We start from the raw sequence: 12,400 nt of genomic DNA, 5'->3' as shown, positions 1-12,400 counted from the left end.
AGATCTCAACAAGTCACTGCCAGTGCTCTGCTGCTCTGAACCATGGCTGTTTTTTGCTTACAGGCACTCTGTTTTTTCATGTTTTTATGACACTAGAGTAGCCAGTCCTTGACAGGTGCTCCTGTGGCCTATTTTAAAGAAAATAAAAATGCTGCTGCATTCAAAACTTCTGAGAAAACTCTCAGGGAAAACATACTGAAGTTTTGGGTTTCAGTGGGATACCATAAAAGGTCTGAAAATTCAAAGTGCTGAAAAAAGAAAGTTGGGATTTGAGTCTTGAAAACAGGCAGTTTTAGAGTGGTCCTAGTGATTGAGTCAGTGGTGGCTCTTTCTTCACAACAGCAGATGTACCAAGTACCATGACATTTCCATAACTGCTCCACCACGGGCAGCTCAGTGCTGCTACTATGGTCCTTAGCACAAAATAATTCCCTCAAGAAAAAAAATAGCATTCAGATTTATACCACACAAAATGTATCTGTGTCTATTCTAGTGCGGGAACAAATTTACAAAAATAAGCATAAAGTGATGGATGGTAAGACACCACTGAATGATGTCTCCCATAGATGAGACACAAGCTAATACAGACTCCTGATACTGAATGAACCTCAAAGCTCTGTAGTTGCACTCTCTTGCTGGGATTGCTGTTCATAAGAAGAAGAAGCCATTTATCCCAAGAGGAAGCTACAGAGAGATGGGAGCCTAGCTGCCCTTCCATGTACAGCACTCACCAATAACTACTGTCATATTGCTTGCTGGATTCATTGCACAAACAGAATGCAAAGACAGGCAAGACTGCCAGCATGCTGCACATTGGCTGAATACCTGATTTGCCTGTGTCACTACTCATCCAAGATGTGAAGATGAGCTTTCAGGAAGAAGTGAGGGCGTAGACAGGGTGCTAGAAACACATGGATGCTATTTTTACTTACCAGGCCATGTCTTCAAGGAGTGGAGTGCTGGAAACAGCCTTCCTTGCTATATGGTAGAGATGCCTAACTTCAGTACCAAGGATGGGAAGAGGAGTCATACTGTGACCACTTAAGCTAATTAGTATTTCAAGTGTTGTCAAGAGTTGGTGGCATTTGCTGTACAGAATTTCTTCTGCTTATCAGAGAGACTGGTTTTGTAGTACACATGTGGGTGATGCCAGTGCAAATTCTGAAACTAAAATCAAAGCTGGCCTCACCTGTCTGTGAGGTGGGACTTCCACTGCTGGTGTCACAGGAGTGGAAAAATAATAGAAGCAGTTTCTATCAGAGGGACATCATCAAGTGTGCCAGGTCATGTTACTGCAAAACCAGAGTTCTCCCCTTCTCCATCTTACTGTAGTTCTTCTTTCTTTAATGAGGAGTGAGTTATAGTCAATTAAAGGTGAATGATAGGAACTATAGGGAATACATTCCTAATCAAATATGAAAAATTACCATACACCTTGTATACAAATTACATCATGAGCAGAAAGTAGCTATGGTTGATTGGAGCAATTAAATGTTTTCTTTAAGAAAAGAAAAAAATACTCCAGTGAGAATATTTTAGAAAATGACTTTTTAATCATCTGTAGAACTGCTAAAATTACTCTCTCTTAATAGTTTTAAAGTATTCCTTAGTTAGAATTAACTGCAATCCCTTTGCAGAACAGACGAATACTTCCCCAGGAACCTGTTTAGAGGAAACTTTATTTTTAATCACAAGATCACATCCATATGCTTTTACATAGTTCAAACGAGACTACAGCAGCTTTGAGCATGTTTCCCTGCTGTGCAAACACCCAGAAACTTTGGAACCATTGCATGGGAAGGAATATGTTCTAAAACCAGTCATGAGGACATGGCACACAGCAAGATTCATCCTTCCGGAAAAAAACCCACATTAATACTGATTGAAAAATCAGTTGTTTCAGTGCTGTCTGATGTATAGTAAACAGCATCCTGCCATATTAATAAATCAGCTAACACCTTCAGTCTTGCCTGTTTCTTCATCTACATTTTCATCCCTGCAGATACTGTTGATTCTGCATGTGTAAGGACAGATTTGGGGGTGGGGTTGTGGGTGGGGGTGGAGGTGGGAAGGGCTGTGGTCACCTTGGTGCAGATGAGCAGTCTCTGCTCAGCAGCATGATGAGAAGGACATGTGCCTTGTGGACAAATAATAAGGAACTGCCTGGAGCCAAAAGAACCCCAAACATAAAAACCCCACAACAAACTCCTGGCTGTGGCATGCCCCACTTCTGCCTGCCCTTGCTTAGGAGTGCTGCCTGTTGGCTCAGCCTGGACACAGGGACAGGCATGTGCAGCCAGGGACTGGCCCCTGCTGGCAGTGCCAGCCAGCACCTGATATGGTGTGAGAAAGCACACCAAATGAAAGCACAGGGACCAGAATCAGACTCATATACATGGCAGACCTAACAGGGGTCCTATCTGAACAGAAGGAACACATGCTCTAACAATTGCCCAGTCCAACATCAAGAATGTTGCCAAGACTGCTGCAAGAGTTCAAACCTTGTCTCAAAGTTATTTGGATGGCTGTGAAAAGTAAAGTAACGGGTAAAAAAATGCTGAACACAGCCTATTTGGTCGAAGAAACCCAGTACAGTTTTCATACAAATGTGATCTTTTTTATCTTGGTGGAAAATTCACAATATTATTCCTTCTTCTGCCTACTTCAACCATACCTTCCTTTTGTGCCTGCAAAACAAAGATAATTATTTTTTACTCACCTGCATAAAATGCTTGAAGAACTCCAGATGATTGAAGATATAAAAACGGAAAGGAAATGTGTGTATATGCATGTTTATATATAATTGTTATTATTGTTACAGTCTGGCAAGAAAACAAAGATTATTTCTAGCAAAACTTTGGGGTTTTTTTATAGCTTTAGAAGCTGTTTAATAACTAGTGATCGGACAAAACCCAACTGCTTTTGAAATCAATGAGAACTTGATTATACGTTGGAGAGGAGGAAGCATTAGCAGAAAATGTTTATATTACATAGTATCTGTTATCTTAGATAATCACTATTTCTGCCTACATCTTCTAAGAAACTCATTCTTCTGCTCTGAAAAATATGTAATGATTTTAGGATAATTTCAGAGGCCAACCTATCTGAAAATCTAAACCCATTGTTGAAATACTTACAAACAGCGTGTCAGATCAGGAAAATCAAGCTAAGAAGGACAAGGGGAGAGGTAATTTAATCATCTGACTCAAAAACTGCAATACATTTTTTCTGTTTTCCTCTCCCTCCTCTAGTCTTTAGATTTAGGATTTCAAATTACTTCTTTTTTCATGTATATTATATAAATCAGCCAATATTAATAAAATGTCTCCTGAACATAGCATAATTGTCTGCCTTTCAGTTTCCTACACAGAAAAAGTTAGCAGCAATTGCAGCAATTCCTTCCATGGACTGAATCCTGGCTACTGCCCGTTTCCAGGAAAGTTGTAACAGTGTGTGTGTTTCATGCAGAGACAGTAAAATGGACATACCATTGAAGTGAACACTGGGATATTTAGATGGTCATGCAGTCTGGCTCTGAGTTCATTCATGACGTGCACCATGTCCCTGCAGCTAAATTTTTCTCTGATTCAGTTCTGTGACAGCTCTGCTGTGCCCATCAATGCTGCATTGGAGACATTAAGAGCTGAGCTGGTCCTTACCACTCCATAGCTTCCCGAGCTGCCTCTCCTTCTACAACAAGGAAAAAAGATGTTGTCTTACTCCACCATCTCTATTTTTAACTATCTATCTTCTGAATCAATGGAATAACTCAGCATTTCTCAGTAGCATTTCTCAAGTGATAGCTGGTGCACGAGACTTTGAATCCACACAGCACAAACTCATCCGCACTGGGCAGGCACTAGTCTTGTGTGCAGGCCCTCAGCTCTTGTTCTTCATGCTTTTTAGATCCTGGTGATATAAATTACTTTAGCCCACCAGTTTGAGTGCTAGGCCTTTTCAGACTGTAAGGGTATAGTCACTAACACTGTGGGAAAGATTTTATTTCAGAAGACTGCAGTAAAACACTCAGAAGGAAAGCATTGGGCTAATACTGAGGAATAAGAGTCTGGAAGAGTGCCTGGGTTCACATGAAAAAATATAGTTTCCACTACAGCTTGTCAATGAATATTGAAAAAAGATGAGTGATGATTAAGAGTTTAAAATAATCCCCTTCCCACCCTTTCACCTGCCTCCAGTCAAACCACAAAACCAGCCATGCTCCTGGCTTACATTATAATGGAATTATTGTTCATGGAGGTTTGGCCAGTCAGCAGTCAATAGTGAAGAAATGACAAACGTGTGTACAAGGGAGAGCCTTTGGAAAGAAAAGAGAAAGGAAAGAAGAAAATTTATTATTGCCAGTCTACTGATGAATGCAGGCATTAGAATAGCAGATGTAGGGTGTATAAGGGTCTGGAGAGTGAAAAGCTAAGTGTTGCCTCAGAGCACCAGGAAATGGAGCCAGGGTTGTGAAAGCCATCAAGATGCCTGCGCTCTGCATTCCTTAATGTACAATGAAATGCTTTGATAACCAAAACCAAAAACCTTAAAATGGCAAGCACTTCCTGCAAGAACCCTTGAAATAAGGTTTGCTGCTAATGTGGGGTAGTTGTCAGTGAAAGGGAGAAAGACAGGGGAATTGGAACTCTGCGTACTGGAATGGGGACATTTGCTCCAGCACATGGAACTGCTGCTTGGGATACGCTGAACAGCAAGGAAAGTACTGGGAAGGATGCAGTCTTAGCTCCAAGGTAATGGATAATCCAGAAATAGCTGTTTCTCTTCCTCAACCTCTTTAAACTGCCACAGGAGACCTCTTTCCACTCAGAGCTCAGTTATTCTTCAGCATCGACTTCTCAACACACCACTCTGGCTTTCACAAGTAATCTGTTGGACAGGCTAGAAAACCAGTGCTGAATTCCCTCACCTCCAATGTTTGGCTTCAGTTAGGAGAAGATTTGCCCCAAGACTAAACATGTGTAATATTAAGCGTAACCTTTTCTTAGCTTTATTGTTCTTGCTCCTAAATCTAAATTATGTATACCTTGGGTGAGTTTATGTGTATTAGAGTGAAGGAGAGAAACTCAAATGGGCATGGAAAATGTGGACTCCATTCACCCTACATATGCTGTAATATGAACAGACTCACAGAGGTGTGTGGGCATATATAGACTTAACCACATCTACTGTAAAGAGGAAAAAAATGCTGAGAAGCATTTTGTCATGTTTTCCACTTGAAATGTGTGAGCTGTGGAAACTCAAAGTGATCACATTAATGTTTCTTCTGGTAGTTTTTGTTTTTTTTTTTTCTGATGCTATTTATTTTTCCTTGTGCTATTTGTTTGTTATTGGGAAGTCGACAAGTTTGTGAGGTGGGTTTTTCTCCCCTTTCCCCATATCTTGAATATATGCACACATTTGAATTATGACTTTCCTACAGGAACTAACAGCTGTATGTGCAAATCATGCATATAAATCAATTACCGAGGCCTATGTACTATAAATGCACCCATTAATTAAGCAATGTCAGATGCTATGAACCATGAAGTTCATTACATCTTTAGCATTCAAACCAAGGATTATTTGAAGAAGCAATACTACGTTTACCTAATAGTTAATGAAATTAAGCCGAGTTGTTGCCAACATTCTTATTTTATGCCTAATTCAGTGTTTAAATGTTTATGAATAAAACACTAACTGCTGAAAGCAGAAATGTTGAAATGTAATTACTGGTAAGTTATAACGCACTTGAGGACTCATTATACCAGACTTGGGAGTTTTAAGATCACCAGTGTAACACAGTCTCCAAAAACACAGATTTTTTATGGGCTAAAAGCTGGAAAGACATAAATGCTGTTGAATTTGTCCTGGCTGAGTGGAAATTTTGATGATCGTGGTAGTATGATTTATGGGTATAACATTTTCCAGTCATTACGTGGTTGCATTTCACCATTGTGACATGATTTGCATATGTGAATATCTCTGCAAATTAACTTCTGATGAGAGCTACATCTGCCTGGATTAAGAAGCTCCTATCTGACAACCAATCCAGATGCTACCCTGAAGGACCTATTTGAAAAAAGGTAATCTGCAATGTCATCATACATAGTTTTTCCATATGTATGTCCTGATCTAGATTTAAATGTAAATATTACATGAAAGTATTGGTAATTTTGTTAGGGTTTATTCTGCCAATGAAGAAACATTCAGTGATGTCAAATGTTAGGATTACCTCTGCTGTGTAGCATGCTTACTTTCCTCCAATCTATCCTAATCCTAATCCTAACCTCACTACAGACAGCTACATACCAAGAGCTAGACTGGTATCCATCACTGTGTTTCAAAGCAATTCTTAGCCAAATGAATAAAAAAAATCAAATTTAAAATGAAACAATGCAAAGGAAAGAAACAAAATCCTTAGACTCCCCAGAAAAAACAGGGGAAAAGAACTGCAAAAATCTTTAACCAAACATCATCTTCTGCTGCTGGTTCAGCATTTCCTAGGATCAGGTTTTTCTGCTGGAGGATATGTATCCATAGAAAAATGGTACAGACTCTGACAGAGAAAACTTGGATGTGGGCTCTGAATGCAACTGATAGACACAAGAGATTAAGTCAGACAGTCAGACAGACGGGGAAGCACAAAGTGAAAATGAAATAATGTTTTTTTGCAGAATAACAGTAAATTACTATCATACTCTTCCTGAGCACTTGGCAGAGCCCAGTAATTTTTATTTTTTTTTTGCAGCACAGTAAAATAGGAGCTTGAAGGAGAGTCATAAGACAGGGTTGTGAAGGAACTGTGAAAAAAAGCAATTATGTTTTTGAGCACTGCAAAAAAAACAAAGGGGGCCAAGAACTGAGGTGTGCAGAAGCCAGCATAACCACTTGCTGTAGAAGACTGAGGTGAGTGTGGAAGAGATAATTGGAGAGCAGTAACACAGCCAAAGCAACTGACAAATAGATTTCTCCTTGGGGTGGCCTTCCAGCTGTTCACCAAGGTGGTTGGATTTCTTTGGACAGGCCCTGAGAAGGCAGGATCTTCTTGAAGATACAGAGCTGTGTAACTGCGAGGCTCAGGAGGGAGTGACACAATGCCCTGGGGGGTGGGCACCGCAGCAAGAAGCACAGGGAAACGCTGCACAAGGAAAATGAAGAGAATGAGAGCTTTGTGGTCTTCAGAGCAGATCTGAGACACTTCAGTGACAGAAGAGAGGGAAAGAAGCTGGTATTTTTGGGTAGAAGGAAACATGTCTATAAAGAGGTGAGGTAGCAATGGGAGTCAGTAGCAGAGCAAAAGGAGATGAGTTTGTGTTCATTCTGACAACACTCAGAAACAGAATGAAAATCCAGACCCTTTTTTGAGTAAAAAGTAAGTTAAGAGAAGAACCAGAGAATGGAAACAATATTGACCTGAGAGAAAAAATGTTTAACATGAGATTTGTGTGATTTTTTAGGAATAGAAGAAATCAGGTATTTTTATTTTATAGGAAGCATTTTTATTTTTACTGATACCAAGCTTTTAAGATATATAGCAGTTATTACACTGAAAGTATGACCTTATCCTTTCTTCTCCCCAAAAATCTAATATTGCTGCTGCTTGAACACACTGCTTTAGCTAAAAGCAATTCCAATTAAATTTTAAAATTGTTACAATACAGATAAATTTATAATGAATTTTACTTTTCACATGAGTTGAAATCTTGACATACAGAAGTAAACAGCCAAACCCCAAGGAGTAATTGGAAACTGTTCCAGCAGTTCATATGTCCAGTCTTAACTAAGGCTTAACTATGCAGAAACCAAAGCCACACAGTAATACTCATACCACAGTTGTAAGTGCTTTTGATCCCAGTGTTGTAAACTAAAATGTTAGTGGAAGTACAGCTCAAAAATGGTAAAAACAGAAAAAGTTTTTACTTTCCCACCATCAGTCAATAAGAGGCAGTAAATACCAGTGTGCTAAACGTGAAGTCTAAATGACAGAATAAATTCACACACACACACAAAAAAAAAAAAAAAAAAAAAGAAAAAAGAAAAAAAAAAGAAAAAAAGATAACAAAATATCTGCAGGCAAAGACATAAATAAGCCATGTCTCAGGAGTTAGACATGTGCAGGTGTATGAGTGTATGAACCCACCCGTTCTTAGACTGAGCAGTGACTTAGGCTTCATGCAAATGTAGCATTAAACAAGAAAAGGATGGTGGAGTAAATGCCACAATATATTTATATATGCCACAAATAAATATGTATATATGTGCTCTCAGACTGGAGCTGGATTGCTCCTGCAGTGGTGTGGTGGCAGAGCTATTTCCCTGCCTTCAATCCCCTGCATAAATCTAAGTCTGTTGCTTGAAGCCCCAGAATCTGCAGCTGGTCATTGCCCAACACAAGTTACTTCCTCGATGGGTTACATCCAAGGATGTTCAGCACTGCTGAATGCAATCACATGTGAAAAGGTTAACAAGTGAAAGACATATATTTAATCTTACCAGCATTCATGGACAGCAATGAGATTCATTCCAGTGCTGGTAATTCTTAAATTGGGACCTCTGATAGCAGACACAAATGCAGACTAAGGGAAGGCAGAGGGGATTCTCTAAAGCACAGCTGATCTCACAAGTTAAGAAGGGGTAGAGAGCAGCCTGGGGAAGACCATGCAATTTTTATCCAGCAGGCTTTGCTTCCTCATAAAGCAGCTTTTTTCAGATCCCACAAATTAGAAATGCAGAGTCAGCAACACCAAGAGAACACATTGCCTAATTGTAAGTCCCTACTTATCAGAAAGTGTTTTTTTTATTATATTTTGAGATGTCTAGAGGTAAAATTCCTGATATTCTGTGTGTATGTTGCCAAGGAAGTTTCATGTACTGATTGCGTGTAATAAGAAATGTAAGAGATTTCTCCCAGTAAGCAGAGTTCACAGTGGCTATATGCACATATGCATCCCAGTGTAATTCCCAAATGGCTTTGTGAAGGTCTGAAGAAGCAAAGGAGCAAACAAACTCATTCTCTGTCAGATTTACAGTTGTTTCTTCAAGAAGGACTGCCTTGATTGCTGGCTGTCTCTGTCATTCCCAGGTGGGTTCATACAGAAATCCTTAAATGATGTTGAGAGCAGAGGGAGCTGGAGCAGTGACATATATTGGCTCTCAAATTATTGGAAGATATCTTGATTTTATTTCATCTGGCACCAGGAGTCACTCTTCTGTTCAGCATGGAGAAACACAGCATAATATGTCCTCTCAAGGAAAACACAAAAAGAAATTATATTATATTATATTAGGTCATCATTATAGCCAGCAATTAGAAAATCTCAGGTCTTACGATGTTTATTCAAGCCTTCTGATACTACATTGTTACATAGGAAATACAGCAAATATCAGGCATGACAAGGCCAAGATTGTGTTTCTCAACTGAGCTCAAATTAAAAAACACAAAGAAATAAAAACCCTCAGAACAAACAAACAAAAACCACAAACAAAGGGGAAAAAAAGTCAACAACAACAACAAAAAACAATCTACACCAAAAAAAAAAAAGCAACTCTTTTACTTGGCACATCCAGGTTAGGAAAGAACAAAGTACTTGCCCAAGCATTTATATTTGTTTTTAAAGAGGTTAATTTGGTGGATTTAATCATAGTTGTTCTTAATGTTTTGCTTTCAATCTCTACCTAACATGTTGGCAAGAATTTGCTCACCATCTTAAGTAGATTTTGAGCCTTAGAAATCACTTGCCATGTTCACAAAAATGGACTAACACTTTGTCTATTGTATATTTATACAAGTTTTGAGCACAATAAAGCCCTGTAACACAGAGCTTTACTTACAGTTTTGCCATTCAAATGTCTGTGGAAAAATTTTAGATAGTTATTTCATAAGGGATGCACCTATTGCAGCACAGATATATCTTTTGTTGGTTTTGTCGATAAAATCTGGCCCAAGAGCAAGAAAGGACCCAGCTGAAGCTAATGAAAATATTCCTTCTGTCTTCTTTGGTCACTGTGTTAGCTCTGGGCGCTTTTAATGTCTGATGGTTTCCTAATGGTCAGTGACACTGGTCAAAAATACTGGGATTTTAGTCTCTTTCCCCAAAATTAGGATATACAGTCCTTCTCCCATTTAGTGTTATGGTCCAGAGTGCTCTAGGAAAAAAAATAATGAATTATCATCTTACCTTTAAGGCAAGACAGAAAAGCCTGCACTGTCAACATTTCAGCTGTACTTGCATGGTGGATGAAGAGAGTCCTTAAATTCTTGGGTATGTTCATGAGAGGGCAGAAAAAAACCAACGAAATCTTTGGCATTATAATGTAAAACCTTCAGCAAGTGTTCTGCATATACCCATATGGGTATGTGGATTTATTTTAAGACTAGGTGCAGTGATCTTTTCATGATTCTGTTTAAGGTCAGAATAAATTTCTTTTTCATTGTTTTTAAACAACCGAAGAACATTTTCATTTATCTCTTCATTGCACTGACTTCTTCTCAGACCATGATTGAATAAATGAAAAGAATTACATTTTATTCCTTCAGTTCCTGCTCAGTAAGCTCAAGAAGCTTAGACAACACAAGCAGGACACAATTTTTCTTCTAGGAACTCACACATCCAGAGAATTGTTAGCCTCTGTCTGTCTCTCTCTTTTTTTTTTCTTTTTTTTTTCATTCTCATGGGATCTGGAGAACAAATGGCTTATCTCAGAATATTACACCAGCAGCCCTATCTTGTTTGTCTTAATCACCTAAGAAGTTTATCTCTGCCTCAGTTGCTTATCATTGACTGTTTTCCTGAGTGAAGGGGATCACATCCTGCAATATTGTCATACCTCTTTCCTTTGGTGGTTGTGTAGCATTCATGCCAGCTCCCTGGTGTAGGTGGGAAAAGCTCCAGCTGATTTTGGAGGGAGCAGGGTTTCATGCAAAGGCATACAGTGAAATGCATATCCAGATGTCAGGCACTGTGGGCATTCATTACTCTGCAGTTTGAAATAACTCTTCCAATACTTTGCATTCTGTGAATTTCAGTCTGGTCAAAGACAACTTTGGCCTTAAGGCCCTGTGCCCTCTTAATCATGTCTCTCTAGATCTCACTTTTCTTCTTGTATTTATGTTCTTGGTTTTGTACTCTGGATTGCATTGAATCTTTTCTGTCAAGTGCAGTGTCTGGGCAGAAAGCTGTTATGGTACTGGTGAAGGAAGGATTTGATTCCACTTTATGTAAAGCAAGGAGTTTTTTTTGGTGGAAAATGAAATTCTGTTCAATGGTATTCTGGGGTAGCAGACAAAACATAATTTGCTCCTGGGACATCTACAGTATAAAAGAATCTAAAAAAAAGGTGAGCATTTCAACGATAAAAAAAATTTAAAAAGTATAATATTTTAACAGAAACTTTCTCATACTCTGTCATGAACATCCTCATTAGTTTTTCTTTGATAATTAACTGTAACTGTTTAAAAATTATTGGCTGTATTGAAACAAAGCTTTTTGAAAGAGAACCAGTAGCAGTACATGAATACTTATTGTTAGTGAATTAATACAGAAAAGCCTTGATTAAGCAATATACACCTAATTTCACATAAAAATGCTGACTTTTTTCCCTGAAGATTAACTGTGAATTCCATTAATATGAAGGAAGTTATGTCTGAATATCAATTAGAGTTTTGACAAAGTATACTGGTGTGCTGTTTTAGAGACAGTCTGAGTCAGATACACAGAGGAGCCAAAAGGAATGGAGGTCATGGCTTCAGGTGGTATTTGCTTAGGTGGGACCTATGTAAAGGCTCAGGAGTGTCTGTGATCCTCTGTTAGCTCTGGATTTTCCCTGGGTTTTGGCAGGTCACTTTGTGCTTGACTGCTGGAGCACAGAAGGAGCAGTAGCTGAAAAATCTCCTGCTGAAGGCAGCTGCACCAACAACTTGATTTTTCTCAGGTCTTGCCCATTTTGTGGTCACTTGTACCCCAGATGCCGCAGAATCAGTACACTCCTTCTGTGTGGCCAGCACATGTTCCTCCAAAGCCTCAGGGAGTCAGTGGGAATTGCAGCATGGGAGGATGAGGACGGGCTGGTTCCAAAAGCAGCAAGGCACATGGCCAGCTGCATGCAAGAGATTCTGTTACTCTGTGCAGCGTTGTCACTGCTGGAGCCCCCACCACTGCCATTAACACTCAGCCACTGCCATCAGCCCCATGACAGCACCACCAGAGCCCTGGACATGTCCCATATGGCACCAGCCTCGCTGGCTGTCCCCTTACTCTCCTTGCACACTAGCATTGACCTGGCTGTGTCTCTGGGTGCCCTTTGTGAGGCTTTCTCACAACCAACGTGTCCATGAGAAGGGAAATGAAGTGAGGCTGCTCATGGGGTTGTTATCTCTGAGTCTCTTACTCAGGTGAAATAA

This window comes from Poecile atricapillus, chromosome 2 (assembly GCF_030490865.1).
Source record: "Poecile atricapillus isolate bPoeAtr1 chromosome 2, bPoeAtr1.hap1, whole genome shotgun sequence".
NCBI lineage: Eukaryota > Metazoa > Chordata > Aves > Passeriformes > Paridae > Poecile > Poecile atricapillus.
This window is presented reverse-complemented; position numbering follows the sequence as displayed.